Below are 26,482 nucleotides of genomic sequence, written 5' to 3'. Positions count from 1 at the left end.
AAGCAAAAGTTTCAAAGTCAATAGACCATGAATGAGGGGACGGGGCCAAATAATCTCCATGGAAATGAGATATGCCAATACTCATACAACTACATACCAAATATCATTGACCTACCACTAGTGGTTCCCCATAAACTGATCTAATCACAAACTAATACATGTAAACTAAGCAAAGTTTCAAAGTCAATAGACCTTGACTGAGGGGGCGGGGCAAAACAATCTCCATGGTAATGAGATGTACCAATGCTAATACAACTGCATACCAAATATCATTGACCTACCACAAGTGGTTCACCATGAACTAGACCACCGCCGCCGCCTGAAACAGCATACCTATGTCTCGCTTTTTACTCCGTCAAGGCGAGACAAAAAGTGACACCAATCTTAATTATGTGCAAAGGTCTTCTAAAATAATATTAATTCATTCATTGCATTAATTCATAGTAGACTGATTATTAATACAAATTTGTGTAAAGTTGAGAATGAATTCTGTATAGGTCTAATTTTTACAATTCAGTTATTATCAATTTTTTCTAACTTTGTTTTGCATGTAATTCAAATACTACCCCCCCCCCCCCTCTCTCATTTTGAAACAAACATAAAATCTATCCTTTAACATCAAATCTGAAACTATCACATAACATGTTAAATCACCTATAAGATTTGAGTGAACCGTCTATAACTAGAAAACAAGCCTTTCTATACAGATAGTTTTCCTCATAGAAATAGATAATCTTTTAAAACTTTAACGAAAAAACCTTAAAATCAATGCCTTGGGGAAATTACCTCCCCTTTAAAATTTTATCAGCCATTCATCACAACTTAACATGTTAATGAAATCTTCATGCAAAAATTATAAGGAGAGAAAAAAAGAAATACAGATTCTGACTGGTAGACTTCTTGTCAAATTTACAGATGTCTAACATACAAGCTGATGTCTGAAGATGGCCCTCTAGAGAACTGTATAACATTTTATTTTTCATTAAAAAACGCTCGAGACTTTTTTTAATTCAGTTTCAATTGATTTTTGGGAGTTCACTGACATAGGTCTCTTGGCTGTTCAAATTTAAGATTAATCAAATAATCTTCTCTAAAAAAGTTCAATAAAAAAATAAAGGCTCCAGAAAATAAAATTGTTCAAATTTCTTGTTCAAGTAAATATGTACTTTTAGAAAGCGTTCCCTTAGAATACTTTCAACTGTATTCTGATTCTTCTGACAGTAGAGATTCATTCAGTGAGACAGACTATAACTTTCTTAACTTTCAAGAAAAAAGAATATGATGAGTCTCAAGCTGTAAAGTGTGGACAAAAAATTCTGATAGATTTACCTCAGAAAGTAATCCATATATATATATATATATATATATATATATATATATATATATATATATAATAAGTCTAAATTGAAAACAACGTTCAAACCTATGATTTCGTTGGATAAAAACCGCAATTTTTATATGTGTGCATGCAAAACAAATTTCTTGTTAGAGGGGTCTAAATACAGCACAAACAACATTTTCCAAAAGACCAAAAGAGTGAAAAAGTATATTTTAACAAAACGCATTTGACTAACAGGTCGAACAACAAATTTTCTTAAACCCTGCTGACTGCCATTGGCGATTGCCAAATAAACGGATCACCGATGTAATAAATGGATCTTAAATATAAATTTAATACTAAACAGAAAACAATTAACTTGCGGAAAAGATGTTAATACCGCAAACAAAAGGTGCAAAGATTTTTGTACACCATATCCGGATTTCGACAACTGATGTCTCTTCAGTGATGTTAGGAATCGAAACGGTATTTGGAAAGCCATACAATTTACCTCAATTTAGGATAGACTCTTGAATTTTGAGGAGTCAAAATAGGATGAACAGATCATATAAACCTGAAGGCAAATATAATACAAGCCCAAACGAAAAAGTATAATAAGTCTAAATTGAAAACAACGTTCAAACCTATGATTTCGTTGGATAAAAACCGAAATTTTTATACGTGTGCATGCAAAACAAATTTCTTGTTAGAGGGGTCTAAATACAGCACAAACAACATTTTCCAAGAGACCAAAAGAGTGAAAAAGTATATTTTAACAAAACGCATTTAACTAACAGGTCGAACAACAAATGTTCTTAAACCCTGCTGACTGCCATTGGCGATTGCCAAATAAACGGATCACCTATGTAATATATATATATATACATTCTAGGTTTGAACGTTGTTTTCAATTTAGACTTATATATATACTTCTATATATAGATAAGTATCTATCTGGTGAACTTGTTTCACTGTGAAAGACTGTGTAGAGATACTTGGTGAACTTGTTCACTGTGAAAGACTGTGTAGAGATATTTGGTGAACTTGTTCACTGTGAAAGACTGTGTAGACTACAGAGTATAATAACTAAACACATGGAAAGAAAGTAAACATGAAGATGACAAACAACCAAGTGTTGCTCCTTTGATATATGGTCATTTTCCAATATATTTAGGAATGATATTTTAAGAATATGCATTCATTACCTCCTTTTTGCTGAAAACAAACCAAAGATGTATTCAATAAGTCCATCTGATATTTTCAGCATTCAGAAATTAAATTGTCATGGTTTTATTTTAGTAAGTAAAATTTGTAGTGATATGTCCAATAAGACTGTGAAGCATACCAGAATTTTAATTGATAATGAAAGAATGATGTGTAAAGTATTGAAAGCTGAAATTTGAATACAACTGTGAAATTGAAAGATTTTAAGATTTTAAGATTTAAAACATTTTTGAATTCTTAAAATCTAAATCTGAGTCACACCAAAAGTGGTATTTACCTTGTAACAGTACTTCAGAAGTGTATCTTCAACTGCTGTCAAAGACAGATGTTCAGAGGAAGGGAAGAGGCCCTGACGAACACTGAGCAGACCAAGTTATATACCTTTGTTTGTAATAAGGCTTGTGCAGTTTTTGGTATTCAATAAATGGATACGATGTCATCATTATCATCACTGACAGAAATGTCAAAAGGAAATAATTAAATATAAACCTAAAATTTTGCTAAAAAATGCAAAAAGAAATGGTAAATTTGTTTACACATTTACAACAACCCACGTAAAGCCAAATAAAAATCTCTTAATTGAAGCACTGGTCAGTAGTTTGTGCCTATACATCGCCAGAACAAATTACATTTAGTTTTGTAACAAAACATCAGATATATCGACTGAAAGTCCATTTAAGTCTCTAACATTGAAAATAACACGCTTGTTAATTAAGGGCTTCACTACCAGCATGAAATCTAATTTGAGTGACCATTTGAAAATGTCAATTTCTGAGAAAGGAAAAAAATCCTTAATGATTAATTCTGAACAGACAGATACAGAAATTAAGATTCAAAATAAGAACTTGTCAGTTCAGAAAATTTCAATACCAATTTTCTTCCCTAGGGCGGTCAACAATAGAATTGTGAAACTGTCGTTTTGAATTTCACTAACTATTTCTTAGGCATGCATACAAATGACTTTCATTTCCTAGTAGACAGTTCGGAACTGACCAGAGCTATTGACCCGTACATTATAACTGGCATTTTCTAAATTATTTTTTCTTTTAGTGGACAAGTAAAATAAATCCATCGTAATGAGGAACAACTTTGAACTTAGAAACAATTTAGAATGTCCATGGTCTGGCATTATACAGAATAATATTGGTTAAAATGAATTATAAACTTTACTGTACGTTGCCTGGCAACAGAGACAATCCTGTATTTTATTTTGATGTTCTAATTCAAGTACTTGAATGAGTTTTTTATGTTGTCCAGAAGAATTGATTTGGAGAAGGGTCAATTCTTGGTTGATCAAATAAGAAATAATAATTGAGTTACAACTTTTTTCATTCTATTGGTCATTTCTATAAAAAACCTTGACCATAATGAAACCACTAAAATCTTAAATCTAATAGAATTTTTCCTACAGATTGTGAAAGATGAATATTTTGTTCCTAATATTTATGATCTTGCTTGTCTTGGTATATGTCAGCAGTTAGTTTATTATATATTGAATAGAGATAACATTAGCATGGTTTCTCAGAATGATATTGGTAAAAGTTTCATATAAGAGTAAATTTATCCTTCTTAGAAAACACTATATGAACAGGGGCATAAATTCAATTTTACAGGGACAAGCTTGAAGTAGAAATAGGATTACAGGGGTAGAGTAGAAATCTGTATAAGATTGTTTATGAACAGGGATGGATGAACTTTTCGTGTCCAATAACAAATACGACAAGCATATTCTTGTTGAGGACATGTGAATGTGATATAAATATGAAATCTGCCATGTATAAGACTGAAATGTAAAGCAACAATTTTGACATGTATACAAGGTACCAGTTAGCAGGCAGTCTTGCCATTCCATTCCTGAAACATTATACTGTCTCTGAGTTGACCTGTCTTCACTCTTACTCCTATAAGCTACATGCTAAGTTGAAACGCTTAACTTTCAGCACTTAAAGCAGTTATTGAGTGAACAGGGAAACAGATTTCAATTTCATACAAAAAGTCTGTGTTAGGCGTAAAAGAGTGATGTAAAGACCAGTTGCAGTACAAAAGTGATGATATGTAAAAAAAAAAAATTAGAAATTTAAATATCCAAAATTAATTTACAAACACCACTACAAAATCATATGACAGATAATAGTGTACATTTGCTGACACTTATAGCTGAAGTACAATGTACCATAAACAAATTAATTATAGTCCCACCTGGTGGAATTACCTTGCTACCTAGAACTATCTATTCTGTAACAACATATTATTTATTTTTTTTCTGTTCCTGATATTTCATTGATATACATGTACATGTTTTCTGCACAAAGGAGGTAAAACAAGTTTTTGAATTACCAGAAAGTTAAACATCAAACTAGATGCCATATATCAAGAACCTAATGGACTGGAAAAATACTTAGACAAATGGGGACAGAAATGTTTTACAGACAGACAGACAGATGAATGGAAGGAAAGATATTTTCCCATTTCACCCACCCTTCTCATTCAGTGTCATACTCATATTTGTTTTTACCGTAATATGTGTTATATGTGTTGCTTTTATATTTAGGGGATTCTTTATCTACTATTTCAGTGACTGGAATTGTATGAGTCTATTCATGACATCATTATGATTTCCAAATTAAAAGTTTGTCAATAATTTCTATTAACTTTCCTTACATTTTTGCTAACTGCTGTAATTGAGAATTTGAGCAGGACAAAATCCTAATACATGGATCTATCAAAAGTTTGTTAAAAATCATTGTTCTCAACAATGATTTTTTAACAAATTAAGATATACAACATTTTTTCGACACAGAGTTTTACTTTTAAATTTCTGAACAAAAAAACTCTATGTTAAGATAATAATACCTAGCGCAGATTATTACATCGACTCTACCATAACTATATCATATAAAATTTACAAGGGGGGTAATTCTATATCAGTCTTTCAAATAAATAGATTATTCTGTTTAATATGTCAAAATTACAAAAAGTTGATCAATAAAAGAGGTGTAAATTACATTGACCTTTTCTAAATGATTGGACTTTTCAATTTCTCAATGAAATTCTAATGAATAATAGATAGCCCTTTGTCCATGGGGCAAAGTAAAAGCAAATTGCAATTATTTTTGAACATTTTCACTGCAGCAGAATTCCTCTTTCTCTCCAATAGATTTTCTACCCTCTTTATAAGTCTGATTTGAAGTTCTGCTGGAATCACTTCAAGCACAAAATCCAGTTAGTATCAGTTCTGAAATTCTAATCGGAGAAAATAAAGCTATTATTGAAATCTTTATTGCATATTAGGACTGATAAAATGAATCAAACTTTTAACTGCCTTCCAATTTCAATATAATACTTCAATCAGAATTTTCGATTAACAACAATTTGCTATATTTAGTTGTAACAGTGATTTCTTCCGGCTATGCAAACAGAAAATTTAAAAGAAATAAATCTTGTTAAGCACAAAATTACACAAACACAATTGTTTTAAAGTTAATCCAAAAAGATGTACTGGGAATAAAGTGCTTGAAATATCTCCATTTATTCTGTTGAACAAGAGCTGCAAGGCTTTGATAAATTTAAGTTCATTTCATTAAAAGAACCAATAAATTTAAATTCGAATTTATTTAAAATACATTGAAGCTATATTGGATGATATTCTTCATTTTTGCATTTAAAAGGAAAAGTGATTGTTTCGTTCTTTATGTTAACTGTTTATACAATATATAATAAATGACTGATGTTTGTAATGCCTTATTTCAGCATATCATATGACAAATAATCAAGGCAAGAAATAGCATGTTATCTTTCGGTGTCTTCATTGCCCATATGACTTTTTCAAGTACAGTATTTCTGATATTATATGAGGCATGCTCGTGTTTACCTTACACAATATATTTACTAAGTACTTACAGACTAACCAAATTTGGAATATGTAAAAGTGCTAATTTACTTGTTTTCCAATCCTAATAAATGTGTCATATTTGTAGTGTTTATGTAATTATTTCACAATAAAAATATTGTTTACTCTAGAGACTAACCATTTTTGAATACTTAAAATTCAACATTGGAGTTAAAGCATAAATTTTGTACATAAACTATCAGATTTACAAATATCAAATTTTTTCTTAGCTGATATCATCAATACATCATAATTCGTACTTATAACAAAGACAATATATTTTGTAACCAATTTTGGTACATTTCTGAATAATAGAGAAGAACAGATATCTTGTATCAATTGAAACATTTCTAATTCACTACAGTTTTGATACTTGAAAAATTGTCTGCATTCTTTGACCAAAGTATTTTTTATGATAACATTTCTCAAACTTTTTTACATCATTTTAACACAGTGACAAAATAAAGTGTTGATAAACAGTGTGGCCAGTCTAAACCAATGCCTAACTAGAGGCTCTAAAAAGCCTGTGTCGCTCACCTAGGTCTATGTGCATCTTCAACAATGGATACTCTCCATCTTTGTAGACAAGAATATAATTCATGACAAAAATCTCTTCTTTGTTGATCAAGTCTTGCTGATTATTTTCGCTTTTTTAAGTTTCTATCTATCTAATATAGTTTTTCAAATAGTAAGCAACAACGCCAAAAAAATGATAAAATCGTTATTAAAGAGAACTACTCCAATAAGCGGTCATCAGAAGATTTAAACAATGTTGACTTATTTGTAGATCTTGTCTTGCTGATCATTTTTGCTTAATTAAGTTTCTATTTATCTATTATAGTTTTCAGATATACCATCATTGGGCAATAACTCCAATAAGGGGTCATCAGACGATTTCAACTCTTCAACTTTTTTTGCAGTCCTTGTCTTGCTGATCATTTTTGCCTATTTAAGTTTCTATCTATCTATTATACTTTTTAAGATTAGGCAAAAACGCAAAAAAAAAAGTAAAAATTGTCATAAAAGGGCAATAACTAGGAGTAATAAGGGGTCATCAGACGATTTCAACCATGTTGACTTATTGTAGAACTTATCTTGCTGATCATTTTTGCTATATAAAGTTTCTCTCTATCTGTTATAATTTTTAAGATAATAGGCAAAAATTTTAAAAGTTGGTAAAATTCGTCATTAGGGCAATAACTCCCATAAGAAGTCATCTGGCAGTTTGGAAGAAAAAAGATCATTACGTAGATCTCATCATTCCTTACATTTCTGTCCTTGTCAGATTTTCTCTATTTATTGTGGTTTTCAAGAAAATAGACAAAACTTGCATTTTACCCCTATGTTCTATCTTTAGCCATATCGGCCATCTTGGTTGTTAGATGGGGGTAAAAGGACACATTTTGTAAACTAGATGCCATAATGATGATTGTGGCCAAGTTTGGTTAAATTTGGATCAGAAGTTTCAGAGACGAAGAATTTTGAAAAAGTTTACGACCACGGATGCCAAGTGATGAGAAAAGCTCACTTGGCCCTGTGGGCCAGGTGAGCTAAAAAGGAAAATTTTCATTTAAACACTTCTTTGAGTTGTTTACTGGGACATTTGACTGCACATCTTCAAATGAGAACTTTTGGAGTAAGGCATGATTAGGGTAGATACTCATGTGTTTTGTATAATCCAGCTTGTAACTCAAGGTATCGAAAAACAGGATGTAGATATCTGATAGATTTAATAAGGGCCTACACATTACAACTCATCACTACCAAACTGCTGAAGAAATATAAAGAAATATGAAGAAGTCATTCTGTTCACTAGTACTGAAGAAATGTGTGAGGAAAAAATTGAAATTCATTCACTGATTGACATCGAAGAAAAAATCAAGGTGTATGACAGATCTGAAAAGTGTTCACACGTTATCACTGAAAACCTACTGACCAATGATGAAGTCATTCTGTTTAGTAGTACTGGAGAACTATGTGAAGAAAACTTTAAAGTTCATTCAGTAATAGTTATACGACGGCCGGAGGGTTTTCTTATCCAGACACGCCGTATCCCGAGGTGTATAACTTACTTACACCCAATGCTAAACCCTATATTTGTAAACATTGATTATTAAATGAAAAAGAACGGATAGCATATTTATTGACAATATCAAACCATGATTTATAAGAATTTTTTTTTTACATGAAACCCCACTAGTAACCTTACTTTGGCTATCTTCGTTCAAACTTCGACAAGTGAGTAGATTTTACAAATGTCAAAGTTGCTGTTTTGCATATTCCCGTCAAATCCATGTGCTAATATGGATCAGCAGGTCAAGGTTGACCGTTTCGTATTTTATTACAAAAAAAAGTACACCATGCTCCTTGTCTGGGAGTTAGAATCACCATTTTATTAAAGATCAATGCTTTAGAATAGAGACATATGACTGGGATAAAAAGAAATTACCTTCAAGCAAAGGAGTATTTAAAGGATTTTTTTATTCAAAATAGGCTTAATATTTCTTTCGCTATTGGAATTTCCTATTTTAAAAATGTGTGTTTTTTTAATATCTTGAAACAACTTGTAGTGAACAATATTAGTAATTTCTTACGTTCATGCTATTTAAAAAATAATCAATATCTATTGTTATGAATAACAATGGACTGTGTTTTCGGGATGTAGAAGCAGGGGTTTCCAGAAACCCCGCTCTCGTCATACCCTGTGGTCAAAATCCATTGTTATTCGTAACAATAGATCTATTCAATTTACACTTGTTTCAGAAATAGAAACTATGAAGTATAACAATAGAACTGGGGTGTAACCATAGTGAAATAAATGGGGAATGTGTCCATGGGACACAGACGATGCCCCCGCTTGCATATAACGTTATAAAAGGACATAACTCAAGAACAGTAAAAGTGACGCAACCCAAATTCGTACTTGATCTGAGTTTTGTGGTAATAAGCATTGTGTAATAAGTTGCATAACATTTGGTTGATGCAAATTTAAGTTAGAGATTGGAAACAAAACTAGAGGCTCTCAAGAGCCTGTGTCACTCACCTGTATTTACTGATGCTTTGGAAATCATGTAAAATAAGGTTAAATTCATAATTAATAGTATTAGATATTAGATATTATAATGATATCTAAGATAATAACAAAAAATTGCAAAATTTTTGTAAAATTACTAACTCAGGGGCAGCAACCCAACAACGGGTTGTCGGATTCGTCTGAAAATTTCAGGGCAGATAAATCTAAATCTGATGATCATTTTTGCCACCTGTCAGATTTGCTCTAAATGCTTTAGTTTCAGAGATATAAACCAAAAACTGCATTTTACCCCTATGTTCTATTTTTAACCAAGTCGGCCATGATGGTTGGAAGGCGGGGTCATCGGACAAATTTTTTAAACTAGATACCCTAATAATGATTATGGCCAAGTATGGTTAAATTTGTCTCAGCAGTTTCAGAGAAGAAGAATTTTGTAAAAGATTACAAAAATTTACGAAAAATTGACTATTAAGGGCAATAACTCCTAAAGGGGTCGACTGACAATTTTGGTCATGACAACTTATTTGTAGATCTTACTTTGCTGAACATTATTGCTGTTTACAGTTTATCTCTATCTATAATAATATTCAAGATAATAACCAAAAAATGCAAAATTTCCTTAAAATTACCAATTCAGGGGCAGCAACCCACAAACAGGTTGTCAGATTTGTCTGAAAATTTCAGGGCAGATAGATCTTGACCTGATAATCAGTTTTACCCTGTGTCAGATTTACTCTAAATGCTTTGGTTTCAGAGATATTAGCCAAAATCTACATTTTACCCCTATGTTCTATTTTTAGCCATGGCAGCCATCTTGGTTGGTTGGCGGGGTCATCGGACACATTTGTTAAACTAGATACCCTAATGATGATTGTGGCCAAGTTTGGTTAAATTTGGCCCAGTGGTTTCAGAGAAGAAGATTTTTGTAAAAAGCTAACGACGACGACGACGACGAAGCCGACGACAGACGACGGACGCAAAGTGATGAGAAAAGCTCACTTGGCCCTTTGGGCCAGGTGAGCTTAAAATCAGCAATTTTTTCATTTGTAAAGGGGCATAACTCTAGAACGGTAAAAATGACGCCACCCAAATTCAAACTTAATCTGTGTTTTGTGGTAATAAGCATTGTGTATAAGTTTCATAACATTTGGTTGAGGCAAACTAAAGTAAGAGAACGGAAACCAATTTCGGGATGGACAGATGGACGGACGTTACCAGACATACTGACGGACGTACAGAGGGATAAGGGTAAAACTTAATGCCCCCTCCGCAACGGCTGGGGCATCAAAAATCAATGTAACAGCAGACAGGAATTAGGTGTCTTACAGATGCGAAAAGTGCTCAAATGTTACCACTCATCACTTACAAGCTGTTGCCCAAAGATGAAGTAATTCTGTTCGGTAGAACTTGAGAAAAAAGTTACCAAAATATTTATTGGACAGAACAATGAACAAGTTGAATGCAATGTAGCCTCCATTCATTGAGTGGAAAAATAAAACTCCCTAAATAAATAGGGGCAGTATAAAACATTACTGCAAGTCTCATATGTTGATGTGATGTAGTACTAGGTAGTTTGTTTTCTAGTTCTAATGTTTTTGGTGATTTTGATTAGTCACATAATAATTAATAGTCTACAATCTCCTTCCTTAATATCATCAAATCCCTCTTTTTTCACTTGTTTCTTTTATTTGTTTGCAAATTTTTGTGGTTTCTACTCTATTGTTAATCTGTTATAATACCTGCATATTGGGAAAACCAAATTGTTTGCAAATTTCTGGCAAAGCAATAGCAGACATTTAAACAGACCATAAACAATCGCCTTAAATGTTGAATTATCCTCACATGATTAAATTTGACTGTATTATTTTTCAAATTTCAATGTCCAATTCTCTATAGAGTTGTCTAATCAACTACCAATTAGCAACAAAGCAACAACTACCACCCACATGATATATTAATAATAATCTCATTAATGTCAAAATTAAAATCTCATTAAAAGTTTCAAAGTTCAAAATGTGAATATATTAAGTCTCCCAGTGTATTACATTATCTTATCAGTGACAATTAAATCATAATTTATAACCAGACATGGATTTAAGAATTTATTTTCTTGTCTGATATAAAAGAAACAGCCATATGAAATCATAGCTGAAAACCTTGACATGAAAGTTACTATTTTCAAGTAAGTCTAGAACCATCAGACTTTTATTCCTGATTGGTTCCAATATATATATATTGGGAACCATATTTGAATCCACTGATCTATATTCTATTCTTTATGGAATCAATTATGAATCTATTTAAGCATCTATTTGGGACCCATGTGTCCATTGCTGTGTCTTCTATCAAATATAAAATTATGATAGACTATAACGATTTGAACTATCTGATTCTCCCTTCAGTGTGTAATTAGTTAGAACAGTTACTGTGTTGCAGAGTATGCAACAAGCACCTGCACTATCACTGATAACAACAGTGCACCAGTTAACAGGATGAGCTGCACAACAAAGGTACACATACCATGTACTTTTTCATAAACTTTAAAGCTACTTGTCAATGCCATCAGCTTAGTAAACACCTAAAAACTATTGTTGAATACTAATTTTTGCAAGCAATTTATTCATGTGACTTTTGTGAGTAGAATTTGTCAACTATGACTTCTCATATATTGATATACATGTACCAACAAATTTAGGACAGAGCGAAAATAAATGCCAATGAAATGAACTAGAAAGGGCTTAGTAAACACAAAACAAAGGATCCAAGAAAATAAGTTGTTTTATAGTACTTTACCAGATATACATAAAGTCAAATGAATAAAAAAAAAACAGTCATTTTCTGAACACAAAAATAAAAATAAACATTGACTTAGATGAAAGACTGGTACATAATGTAAATTACTATCTTCATAGTTATGTTTTGGATACTTGCCAAAGATGATGAAATGAAACAATTGGATTTTTTACTATCATTGATTTAATTATAAACATCTTTTTTTCTACTCTTGTAAACAAAGAATACTAGGTTAGGGATTAATTAAATACTTGTTTTAATAGAAAAAGTGATAAACTGTAATAAGATTTAAGATAAAATAATGCAAAAAGTATCAATTATTAATTTCCAGGACTTCAAAATAAATAAATATATAGAACAATAATCTCCATAAAGATATTGCCAGCTGAAACAGATTAAAATTTGCAAGTCATGTGTTTCAAAAGTTCATTTAACAACTTAAGCAGATGTTGAAATAATAATTCTTCTCCTATATTTCAATATTAATGAGCTTTCTAATTCTAGGGAAGAGCATTTTCAGCATTTTGAAAATATTCTTGTTGATTTGAATTCATGATGGAATGTCCAGAAGAATCCGTAAATGTAAATTAACTACATGGTTTATCATAAATATCTCCACGTGTGACAAAAGAAAGGGAAATTTAAGGGGAGATAATTCATTAAAATGATGGAATAGTGGATTAGTGAAGTGTCAATTCACTTTAGAAATAAACATCTATAAAATCACTGCTACTCTTTATAAGATGAAAAATCAGTTGAAGCTACAGACATAATGTTCTGTCTTATTTTGGTAAACCTTCTTATGTTCCTGTTGGGTTGGTTTCATGACCCAAAAAATCTAGTTCAAACCTGCAATTTCAGTTGTTTTTCTGTTACCATATATCCATGTAGAGATGCAATAGCATATGTAGTATTTGATTAAGCATCCTAAAACAACTTTTCATAATCAGTATTGTGTAAATATTCCCAAAATATGAAGTTGATGAGCAATGGATGTAAAATTGAATCACACAGTGTATGTAGCATGATAACGAATTTCAGGAAGCTCTATATGTACTTTCTGACAAAATTTTTAATGAGAAAAACACAGACATAGGTAAACCAATATATTCCATCCATTTCCTTTGAAATGGGTATATATTATTTCGCTGAACTAGTATACATAATTGTTTAGGGGCCAGCTGAAGTCCGCCTCTGGGTGTGGGATTTTCTTGTTGTGTCAGAAACCCATTAGTGGCCTTGGGCTGCTTTCTGCTCTTTGGTCTGGTTGTTCTCTTTGAAACATTCCCACTTTCTATTCTCTTTTCTATCAAACAATTAATTTGTTCACAAGTAAAGTTTTTTTTAATGTAAAAATGACTTTTTCCTCTGTTAAACACAGACAATTACTATCAAATGTAAAAACTTCTCATCAGACATTATGAAATAACATACCAAAAGAAGCAGATTTGCAAGATAACAAAATATCAGCCTGAAAAATCAAAAACCATTTGAAAACTGCTTCGCCTGATTTCCTTACAAGTGAATGGATCCCAAGCAAAAACTGTGGAAAGTTGGTAATTTAAAAACAGAAACTTAAATGTATATTTAGTCATACAATATCTATGAGGCTAAACCAGAATCTAATAATAAAAAGAGACAAAATCATGATAAAAAATGACTCTGCTCCTCACTTGATAAATATGCAGTTTTACTGATAAAAAGAAGCTCAGTTTTACGACATTCCTTGCAGCTATGAAGTTCAAGAGGAACAGTCAGAACTAGAGGCTCTAAAGAGCCTGTGTCGCTCACCTTGTTCTATGTGAATATTAAATGAAGGACGCAGATGGATTCATGACAAAATTGTGTTTTGGTGATGGTGATGTGTTTGTACATCTTAATTTACTGAACATTTTTCCTGCTTACAATTATCTCTATCTATAATTAACTTGGCCCAGTAGTTTCAGAGGAGAAGATTTTTGTAAAAGATTACTAAGATTTACGAAAAAATGGTTAAAAATTGACTATAAAGGGCAATAACTCCTAAAGGGGTCAACTGACAATTTCGGTCATGTTGACTTATTTGTAGATCTTACTTTGCCGACATTTATTGTTTTTTACAGTTTATCTTTATCTATAATAATATTCAAGATAATAACCAAAAACAGCAAAATTACCTTAAAATTACCAATTCAAAGGCAGCAACCCAACAATGGGTTGTCCGATTCATCTGAAAATTTCAGGGCAGATAGATCTTGACCTGATAAACAATTTTACTTCATGTCAGATTTGCTTTAAATGCTTTGGTTTTTGAGTTAAAAGCCAAAAACTGAATTTTACCCCTATGTTCTATTTTTAGCCGTGGCAGCCATCTTGGTTGGTTGACCAGGTCACGCCACACATTTTTAAAACTAGATAACCAAAGATGATTGTGGTCAAGTTTGGTTTAATTTGGCCACGTAGTTTCAGAGGAGAAGATTTTTGTAAAAGATTACTAAGATTTACAAAAAATTGTTAAAAATTGACTATAAAGGGCAATAACTCCTAAAGGGGTCAACTGACCATTTCAGTCATGTTGACTTATTTGTTAATCTTACTTTGCTGAACATTATTGCTGTTTACAGTTTATCTCTATCTATAATAATATTCTAGATAATAACCAAAAACAGCAAAATTTCCTTAAAATTACCAATTCAGGGGCAGCAACCCAACAACAGGTTGTTCGATTCATCTGAAAATTTCAGGGCAGATAGATCTTGACCTGATAAACAATTTTACTTCATGTCAGATTTGCTCTAAATGCTTTGGTTTTTGAGTTATAAGCTAAAAACTGCATTTTACCCCTATGTTCTATTTTTAGCCGTGGCGGCCATCTTGGTTGGTTGACCAGGTCACGCCACACATTTTTAAAACTAGATACCCCAATGATGATTGTGGCCAAGTTTGGTTAAATTTGGCCCAGTAGTTTCAGAGGAGAAGATTTTTGTAAAAGTTTACGGACGACGGACGACGGACGACAGACGACGGACGCAGGACGACGGACGACGGACGCAAAGTGATGAGAAAAGCTCACTTGACCTTTCAGGTCAGGTGAGCTAAAAATGTGATTCAAAATGAATGAAAAACCACTAAGGAAAGATTTGTTTCTTTGTTGGTCAATAATAGTATTTAAATCTGCTAAGCACAAAGCATTTTCTCTTGTCTGCACTTTAAATTACCTCGCTTAAATAGCCAGATTTATGAAACTTTTTTTCTAAAGCAATTTCCTTCGAATACAAAAACACAATTAAGTCGAGACAAACAAGTTAAAAAATTATAGTTCTCCAGTGCAAACAGTAGTCAAATCAAATCAATTGAAAATAATTTGAAATGATCGAAATTTCTAAGAATCACTAAAGAAGGCTGATTGGATACATTTAGACTCCGTTTTAAATTTCCTCTTAAAAAAGCTTCCAATTATATAACAATTGCTTTCATCAAAGCTTTAAATGAAATTAAAGTTTTTCTTGATGTCAATGCTATAGAAATAAAATAACTTAATAATAGGTTTATGATGGCTATCAAAATATTGGTTTTATTTGCCAAATTTTCTAAAGCATATCAAACTGCTACACCCAGATGGAATCTGACGTCAATAAAATAGGCCTACTTCAAAACTCCAAGTTTAATGCAGCATCCGTGGTGTTCTTTTAGTATTCAGTCGTAATTTAATTTCCAAACAAAATATAAAGTTTAATGAAAATTTCACATGCACACCAGTTAGTTTATTATTTCATTAGCTAAATTTGATATTTCTATGGTCAAATGATGAAGAGACTGCACACAACCTAATTTTAAGTTTTCCTCTTTTAATGTTGATTTTATATCATTTTGATAATGGCATATGTGAACTATTATAAAATCAACATTTAGCAACAAAATATCATCTAACCATAATTTGAATCGATTTTTTTATGTGGTTATTTTCTATTTCATCCTTTAGGCATAAAATTTCAAATATTGAAGATTTAATTTCAGAAAAGGCTAGCTCAGGATGATTTAATTTGATTAGTTTGTATATTTCAGCAACAATCACTTATATTATTTTTTTCCAATTATTTTGATTCCCAGGATTAACAATCCTTATACTTGTATTGATTTTATATTTCAATTTTAAAGATTGAAAGTGTTTTTTTTTTGTACTGACTGAATTATTTCCCTTCATTCAGATGAAACAAAGTTACTTAGTTCACTGGTGATAGCAATGCACTGATAATGGGGTGTTACGGTTTCCCAGGAGCCAAATGATCAATCATTGAATAACATTGTCAGATATACATGTAACTTCTAGAAATAATTTAAACTGCAAATCACTATAAATACCTTTTTAGCATTTCAAAATTTATTTGGAAGTTTTACTTCATTTTTACAGAGGATGACCTTGAGGTCACTCCGATGTATTGCCATCGCCTAAATTTCCATTATGCAAATTAGTTTTGGGATTTCAACCGATCTATAAAAATTATAGATCCGCGGTCATTACAAGGGAAAAAAGTGCATATGTATACCTGCGATTCCGTTCTCCGTTCGTACGATGTTTCATCAAAAAATGGAATCATTTCAGTTGTTGATTTAGTACTGAAAATTTGACTGAATTATCTTCTTATTAAATACGGTTTTATATGTTTAATAGGTGTTTAAGAAAGAGGTCAGGTGCTCATGTTCATTCATAAAATTATCGTTCATTCATGAATTTATCGTAAAATCAAAATCACTACACAGGTCACACAGGTTGTCAAAAGATTACCTGTATAGTATCTAAAAATAGACAAACTTAACTGACTCCCCTTACTGTAGTGTGTGATAACATTTTGTGAGGGAATTCGATGTTTGCTATACCACTGTTCATTTCAACGCACTTTATGACGATACCACTTTATCAATATGAATGAAATTTTTTGCAGTGTTTTAAGAAATAATTTTACTTTAAAATCGCGTATCATTTGTGAACTATTAAATGTTTTACAAGGACGAATTTTCTGTATAAAGTCAATAAAACTTGCGTTTTGCGTCTGGAAAGTTGAAATGTTTTAACTGAATGGTTAATTTAAATTAATTATGAAAATGGTTAAAATTAAATCAATAAAGGAAGTTATTGCCCAGTTACAAACACTACCAGGGGATAATCCATAATGATTTTTTTTCCAGTTATATGTTTCAGCACATGTATAATTAACCCCAACTTTAGCCTGGTAAACTTGTTGTCTCCTTGTAAAATATAAAACATATTTAAAATGATTTCCTGCTAAAGTCTTATATTGATATAAAGTTAAAACCGTCTTGCTTCTCACTAGTCAACACTCCTGTCCTGTCAGGTTTAATTCTTATATATATGGATGAAAAATAAAAGTCCACAAAACATTAACATGGCAGCAATTGCTTTTACAGCCTTTAAGACTTCGACTTTTTTTTTACAGAAGAGTGTCCACCATGCACTTGCATTACACTATAATAATAGTAGAATAGTATGATATACAAAAAGATGAAAATTATATATACATGCAACCGTAATATTAATATAATATATAACAACAAACCAGTGTATTCTCTGTAACTATTATTATATTAGTATAATAGTCTAAGGTATACTGATTTGTATCACTACAATATAATAGTTATTACGGTGAGGTTGAATTTCCTGTCGTTTATTCATCATCCAAGCACGAACTTGTATAAGAAAAAAAAATCTCTGTAAATTAACCTCAGTTTCAGGTATAGAGATGTGATCTGTTTCTGTGACATGTGCTTTTGACCATCCACAAGAACCTGCGGTCATCCGATGTTCAGTACTTCAGTACTTTGATTAATATTGAAGCTAAATAGCCCTTCAACTAGGTCTGGATACACTATCTTAAGACCAGCTACATAGCTGTTGGACTAGGTCTGGGTAAACTATCTTTAGACAAACTAAATAGCTCTAGGACTAGATCTGGGTACACTATCTTTAGACCAGCTAAATAGACCTTGGACTAGGTTTGGGTACACTATCTTTAGACCAGCTAAATAGCCCTTGGACTAGATCTGGGTACACTTATCTTTAGACCAGCTAAATAGCCCTTGGACTAGACTATTTAAGACCAAACTATGTGTATCAGTGTTAACACATTGGGATTAAGTTCATATTTTAAAAGGTTATATGGATAAAATCAGAAAATTATTATGTAATCAACTGTCCGTTTCGTAAATAAGTTTTTTTTTTCAGATTGAATAATTGATTGATGTTGGCTTATTGTCCAGTGGCAAACATTACATTATCATGTTAACAAAATATGAATACATACATGCTTTTCACTAGACCAATACACTGAGTTGTTTTTTTTAACTGCTAGCTCACTAGGTAACTGTCAGCAGGAAGACGTATTAACTTATTTAGACTCAAAGAGGTCTTTGCCCTTACTTTTAAAAGTAGGGTGTTTGGCAATGAAGTAGCAAATACTAATTTGACCAACCCCAGGATCAAACCCACAACTCATTGCACTATAGACAAGCATAAACCAGTAGACCACAACTTTAGGTAGTTTGTATTTTCATAGACTTACTTATGGCTTTGATAACTACTAAAAGTGTGTCATTATTCTCTATTTTCAGAAACTAAGCAAAATTGGAAATACTCACTCTGTTTTCAGAAAAAGCAGACATATATGAAAGTGGATTATAAAGGAAGTCTTGTCAAAACTAGTCAGTTCTCTCCTGCTTTAAAATTGAATACAAACAAAATTATTTTTATTCCAATGTAAAAAAATTGTTCCAAGTGAACCAAAACACCACAGTCTAAACCACCCATTGTTAGTAAGGTATAAATAAAATATCACAAGAGCTGCCAACCAACAGACATATTAGTATAGACACTTTGCATAGTGCAACATTTTTTCCTGCATTTACATTTGAGAAGGATGGGCTCAAAAACGTTTGTTTACTTGATATATAGGAATCAATCTTCAAATTCTACAGGAAGCAGTTCATCAACATAACTAGGTAACATGACATCAGTTTATGAATGAAATGTGGCTCTAAATAATAACTTCTTTCTGACAGTGATATTTCTGAATTATTATGTACCCTTAAATCTTGTCAAACTCATCAGGGGAAACTTTAATATGTTAATGACTAAAGTAAGTCATAATACCTGACTGTAAGAATGTAAGTCATGAATAATGAAATAACATAGAAAAAACCTTAAAATAGGACGAGTTGTCGAACATTCCTGCACGGATATATAATACAGAACACTAGAAATTAGAAATTTTAGTTTTTATAAATTCATAGTTTATAATTTAAATTGTGCTGAAAAAACTATTGATTATTTTCAAGGAATGTAGATATCTATAGAGGAAACTGATCTATAGTTAAAAATTTATTGTTATATAAAACTTTTTTTTTAAATTAATTTCACTTTTTTGGAAATTACTTATTTTTTTGTTTGAAAAGCACTAATAAACAATTCATTTTCATAAACATACAGTAATTTTCAATTAACCATTTATTCAATCATTCATTCATCAGCTTATTTATTTATTTTTTCTTAATTGTATTTTTAAATTATTCACATTGTAAAATCTGAAACATTTAAACCTCCCCACTATCATTGTCTTCACAATTATTCCACAGTTCTTGCATTAAGACAATCAAAGTATAACATCTCTCATCTTTTTATTACAACTGATGAGACACACTAATATAAATAGTAATATCATAAAGTCTTTATAATTCTGCAAAGTTTTGTGAAATGAAAATAAAAACAGATGCCAATCTCCACAATGCTGTCGTGTTTCATTATATACACCATCTATTCTGTCAAATTCTTAGCTACAATTGTAAACTACACACCTATTCCAACAAAAGAAATATGCAAATGCAAGATGTCGCAAATACTTCTCTGATCTTTAGTAATTTTATCTCTAATTTCTCAAAAAAAGATAGGCAGGTTGCCAAACCTTATATTGAGCAGCTTCAATTTGACTTACACACGTTTCTATAGGAACCCCTTTTCATCTGTCCATCAGTGTGAATTACAATACTTATATAGTTATTGTTTTGCATGCATCATGTAAATTTCACATGATGTTTATTGTTTTGAGTCATTTCAACTTGGATGTTCATCAAAATGTCGCAGAATTGGTAAAGCAATAGATACTTCTGTGTGGTATACATTCAAGGGAGATCACAAACACAATACTTTATTTAACTATAGATACTAAATTACCACTTTGGAATTAACTGCTTTCAAACAAAGAAGCCATTTATTTTAAGTAAAGAAATTAGATGAAAGCAATTAAGTAAAAGACATTCAATAAGAGAAATTGTGTGAAGGGTATTGTGGAGACAATGAACGACCAGACAGAGAAAAAAATCTGTCCTGTCAAAGTGGAGTTCTAACAGTAAGACGACCTTGATGAATGTTGACTGTTTGGATTTTTTTAATACTTCAAAATACTTCAAATACTTAAAATGTTATTTTTTATCATTATATTCACATTTACATCTAACTGACTATGATGAATTGTAAACAATTCAAAAGCTTTTAAAATTCTAATTTAAGTATCATTTTTTATCCTCTTTTATTCCAAGGTTTTCCTTAGCTAACCTATATCTTTCGGACCACCAGTCCTTGAAGAAATAAAACACAATAGCAAGAGAGTTTGTAAACTGTATGTACTGTACATCACAAACTAGGTAAAGACAAAGACCTGTATCAGTTCACATTATCAAATGTCATGACATCAGTTAACTCATTAATGAATAACATGTCCAATTCTAAGCATTTAAACTAATGATAAATAGCAGAAAAAAAACCAATCTAAATAAATATTAGTCATAACATTACACCAAAGTTGACATTAGATTTCCTAAAATTGTGAAAACAACAGTTGAAAAAAATTTATCATGACATTTCAAATAATAGCTACAAAATTAAGTGGTCTCTACAAATTTGAAATGCTTTCAGTACATACTACTCTTCTTTGATATAATATCATTCCTTATATATTTGCCTGTTCCAGAATTTTTGTTGTGTCTTTACCTGTATGCTTTTCCTACACCAATTTTATATTGTATTTTTTGTTTTGCACATTTCATTTTTCAACTGACTGAGATTAAATGGGGGAGGACTGTGATTTTAAAACCATTTTAACTCAACCACATATTTGTGAGCCTTTTCCAGACCAAAAACCCTATGAGTGGTGTTCTTTAGTTATGAATAGAATTAAATGTATTCATCTTTAGTGAAATGGTGCTGATGGGAGATCTTTGAAAAATTTGTTTATAGCTGTACTATACTCTGGGCTTTTTAGAACTTGACATATTGTACCGACACTTATCTATTGTTAAAGGCTGCATGTTGACTTCAAGAAGCGTTTTAAGTATTGGAGTCATTGGTTTGCTGTCTCATTGAATATGACATAATAACTTTTTATAAAAAAAATAAGTCAAACATAAGCAACCCAACAGCCAAGTATGTGTTATTCTTATGTCATACTTGTGACATTACATGAAATAGACCACAATTAACACAAAGAAAGTGGCATATTATGTCACGAGTTTTCAATCAAAATGTAAAATACAACCATTTTGAAACCAACCCATATTTTATTGAGCACAAAAGCAACTAATATATGTTTAATGATTTCAGGCAATTTTAATTCTTCTGGTAATTTAATGGAAGGCCTAGCATTTCCTAATTGTGTCTAGAAATCACACAATCCATTTGAAGTACCATAAAGCTGAGAAAGATATTGCCTTAAGAGGAAACAATGGCTAGAAACAATTAAACCTCTTCTAATTCTCTTAAACTTTAAAATCTGAACACTTGAAAAGCTTGATTCCATTAGAAAATTTTCTTGAAGATCTGACTGACATTCACATTGTTTTATGTCTAGACTTGAGTACTTCTACTTAATTAATTGAAACTTTATTTCTTTACTTTTAGACCATGAAAGCAAATTAAAGTTGTCCAAACTTTGCTTAAAACTAATTATTTCTTCTCTTTTATTTATTAATCAAATTACCAAATTTTGATTTGAAACGTCAATAGTCAAGAACTTTTATTTGTGAGACATAAAAATCTAATTTATTTTACTCCATAAAAATGGGGAAAAAACAATTACACATGTTTTTTGAGAAACAATCAATATGTCCCCAAAAAATCTTATAATCAAGTTGTGATTTTAATAGGTACCATTTCAGATTTTTGTTGTGTTAATGGCTTTTTAATATAATTTTAGGGGTACTTTAATAACAAAATAAAAAGAAACACTCTACTTATAAATCTTCCATTTATCATCCCTAAGCAAAGATGAAGAGGTGTTTGAGAGTTCTTTACAGTGAAAAAGACAGAAGGGATTTGGACGAATTCAACCTCTCAAAGTTTTTACTTCAAAGACACTTATACTTTAGTGAGTGACAAGGACAATGCACTGAAACTGCCTCTACAGAAAATAATCAGTTTATAATCAAAACTGTCCTCACATCAGATGCAGCTTCAATTATTGTAGTTACATAAAATTTTACTACAAACAGTTGCTAACAATTACAGAAAATGACTTCCAGAGTTTAATTTTCTTTTATTATTTTGTCAAATCTCATGTTAGTTTTAAAGAAATAGTTCTAAGACGTAAATACTTACGTAATAGTTTACGTATGTATCAATTTTGTCATATGACTTAAACGATTACTGCACTGGCATATACAATAATACTGTGTCAAGCATAAATTCTGGTTAACAGAATCTACCAGAAAGCTAAAGGAAAATATAATAATGCAGAGATTTTTTTTTTACATAAATCTGTAAAGAATTTGAAGACCTCAATTTTTGGACAGCATATTTTTTTTTGGTTACTTGTAATATAATGGATGATTATTGGTATAGACATCTGTCTTTAACATCATGGCAAGCTGTATCTTTTGTGATTCAGGTATTCTTTGCAGCCTTAAGAAATATACATACCTTAAGAAAGTGGAAAAGTCTTTAGTGCTCTCTAGTTTTACTAGCAGTGTTGTCTTGCATTAAGAAAGATGCACAGCCATATGGATAATGATGCCTTAGGAAACGCACTATAAAAAATATAAAAAACAATGTAAAATATGAGAAGAGATTGAAAAGTAGCCATGATTTCAAGGTTCTGTGCAGGTCTCCATAACTTCTTTGTTTAGGGTCAGATATTTCAAAAGCTACAAATTCCTTCATAAGTGTAATTGAGTTCATTAATCAAAATTTCATAAGCTCAAATTTGTTTACCAGTATATACACTGGACATCAAGTCTTATTAATGGCTTCCCATGTGTTTTTTTCAATGATCAAGTATGTAAAGGGAAAGATGCTTTGTCATTCCATGTTTAACTGTGCTCAAATACTTCTGTATATGATGGAACTGCAAATTGTAAGGTATCCTATTGTTTTGATTTAGCTATCTTTCTACAGAGATGTTTTGTGAAGTTTCTAGCAGTCAGTTTTTTCTTAAATAATTGAAGTAAGCAAGTAAACTAGGTAACACCTTCTTAACATAGCTTAAGATAGCATTAGATCCCTGTCTCAAAGAAAATCCGCCTACAACAAGATATTATTTATGTTAAACTGTATCATCTTTTATCAAACATGTTTAAAAGAAAAAAATTGGCCCAAGGTCAAGTAAAAATAAATTTGACCAGTAGCTGTACTGTTACTGACCATCCCATGTGTCCAAACAAATTAGTCTGGCACAATACTGATTGATATACAATGATATAAGTACAGTAATTAACAAATTTTCTTAACTAATTAAGTGTAGTTAACAAAGAAGAGGCAGATTTATTTACATAAACACTGAATTCCAGCTTGCATTGATGAAAGTTTTGATACAACATGTCCAGAAAATCTTTCTGGGGTACCCGAAGGTTTTCTCATCTTTTAAAAATTGAAAGTATGTGTTTATGTAATATAAAACATATACCTACTTAATAACACTGTGAATAGTTTTTACCTAAAGGACACAAGTAATACATATCAGAAATGAATGATTAAAGACATTGACCCATAAGAAAACATATGGCTTTTCTAGTGGTTTCAAAAATTTTCTGTGTAGATCTTTCAAGGTGTTTCCCTTTCCAAGAACTTACTAAAACACTGCTTGAAAGAATTCAAGTATACAAAAATTTGATTAGACACGATTAGACACATGTAGGGGAGACTTTCTTTTCTCCTCTTTTCTTTAACTCATTCTCCCCTTCCACTCTTTCCCATTCTTTTTTCAATATCCCTTTGTTCTCCTGGATTACCACAGATATATCTGTTCCTCTTTTTTTCTGGTATTTCCTTTTTTACTTTCTCCCCTCTTTACCTCTGCCTCCGCAATATTCATGCCCTTCTCCTCGCCTCCAGCTTATATAACTCTTTTCAACACCTCCACAATGCCAAATGCATAGACTTTCAATATACATCATATTGAATTTACAAAAAAAAAATACATTTAAAAAAACTCTGAATTTCTTGTGAATAATACTCTACACATATAACTGATATAAGAGATTATACTTTCAAAAGTTTGTGACCAACCTCAAATACTAATAGTTACTTTTGATACCCTTTCCCCAAGCAGAACCCCTCAAACTGGACATAAAAGTTTTGATATCTTAGTAATATATTGGTGAATTTGTGCCAATGCTGATACATTCCACTGGGAGTATGCCCCCAATCTAATCTATGTATGTGGTCAATTAAAATTAATTAAATCAGTCTGACCTTAATCAGATTCATGTTTATCTACTTGTCCAAACTGTTGATTCAATATCTCAATACCATACACCAATTTTTCAACATTATTAGATTTCTTCAGATGACTGGACATAGCTTTTTTTCAAAATGGGAAAATAATGCCTTCTTTCACAGTCTCTCTTTAATAAACCATGAATAGTTTGTTTCTGGGGATCCTCTGGATAGTGTTAATGGCTTCCATCATTCATAAGATATGGAAAAAAATGTTCTTCTTTAAATAATTTCAACACTTTATTTGAGCAATTAAAAAAATAAACAGTTTTGGATGCAAAATAATATGAAACAAGGTAATTTAAAAAATAATCTTACGAAGAAAGGAAATTGGTGAGTTGTCAATATTGGGTAGTTATGCTATTATTCTGTGGTACATAAAATTGCTCAAAAAGTATAAATACTGAGATCTGACCTTAATATAACACAAAACTAAATCATTAAATGGCTCTTGCATAGAATGTTGGTTAGTGTGACACTTTCTCAAAGGATTACATGAACCTTCTGTAAGATGTTCATTACTGTATGACTTTCAGTAGTCTGCTTAGATATGGACATTGCCAGAACTTTATATCAGATGCAATCCTAGATCAAGGTGACCTAATTTTTGTATGAACTTTAACCTCTAGTAATATTTGTAGCTGACAGTATATCAGTACTCTTTTGATTCATAGCAATCTAGAATTCTAGATATAACAATTGATTAATTGGTGATGTTTAATGCCACTTTCAGAAGACTTGGCAATATCATGGCGGCCAATTTATATTTGTGGAGGAGGCTCACAGTGAGAACCACCAGCCTTCTGCAGGAAATCTAAATATAAGATAGAGATTCCAGAGCAATACTTTTCAATAAAGACTTAGGTTAAGCATAGGCGGATCCAGGGGGGCCCTCAGGCCCCCCCCCCTTTTGTGGGAAAAATTTGGTTGATTATATAGGGAATCACTGAAGCATGACTGGAGCGGGCCCCCCTTAGGTCAGCCAGCGGGCCCCCCCTTATGAAAAGTTCTCGATCCGCCACTGTTAAGACTGTCTCACTTCAAAAGAAACCTTTATCTAAGATGACTTAATAAAAGGATGTGATTTAAGAACTGGATTGAAGTACATAGAGTCACTTGTTATCAGGTATTTGACAATGGTTAAGACTTTTTAAGTGCAGATTGATATGACCAGAACAAGGACAGTGTTACCAAGCCCTAACAACTTTAACTCTGCATATGACCTTGTAAATTCTTATCTTAGATTTAATTAAATCATATTCAATTTACATTTTTTGAATGATAAATCACAATAAAAAAGGTCAAATTTCTGATAGAAGACCACACATTGTGTCCAGCTAATCAATATGCATAATCTGTCACATGGTTTAATTCTTGAATATGTCTAAATCATATTTAATAACTTTTCAACAAAGAAGTAACATCCCTGGCTACTTGAGTCTTGGAGAGTAAACATGATGCCTCCCAGCA

The 26,482-nt window shown here is 31.4% G+C and overlaps 1 protein-coding gene across 6 annotated transcripts in view; it reads right to left on the bottom strand.

Annotated features, from left to right (window-relative positions):
• The window catches only part of LOC127710341 (myb-like protein X), a 126,301-nt gene that overhangs the window by 58,705 nt on the left and 41,114 nt on the right, over positions 1–26,482 (bottom strand). For 5 of the 6 annotated variants that reach the window (XM_052216152.1, XM_052216165.1, XM_052216156.1 and 2 more), the window contains one exon: positions 23,219–23,325. The exons of the other annotated variant lie outside the window; for it this stretch is intronic. The gene's annotated coding sequence lies outside the window, so the exon portion shown is untranslated. The remainder of the gene's footprint in view (positions 1–23,218; positions 23,326–26,482) is intronic. 6 annotated transcript variants of the gene reach the window in all.

Source organism: Mytilus californianus, unplaced genomic scaffold, assembly GCF_021869535.1.
Source record: "Mytilus californianus isolate M0D057914Y unplaced genomic scaffold, xbMytCali1.0.p SCAF_1, whole genome shotgun sequence".
NCBI classification, from domain to species: Eukaryota; Metazoa; Mollusca; class Bivalvia; order Mytilida; family Mytilidae; genus Mytilus; species Mytilus californianus.
The sequence above is the reverse complement of the archived record's forward strand: the minus strand, read 5'-3'. Positions and strand labels throughout refer to the sequence as shown.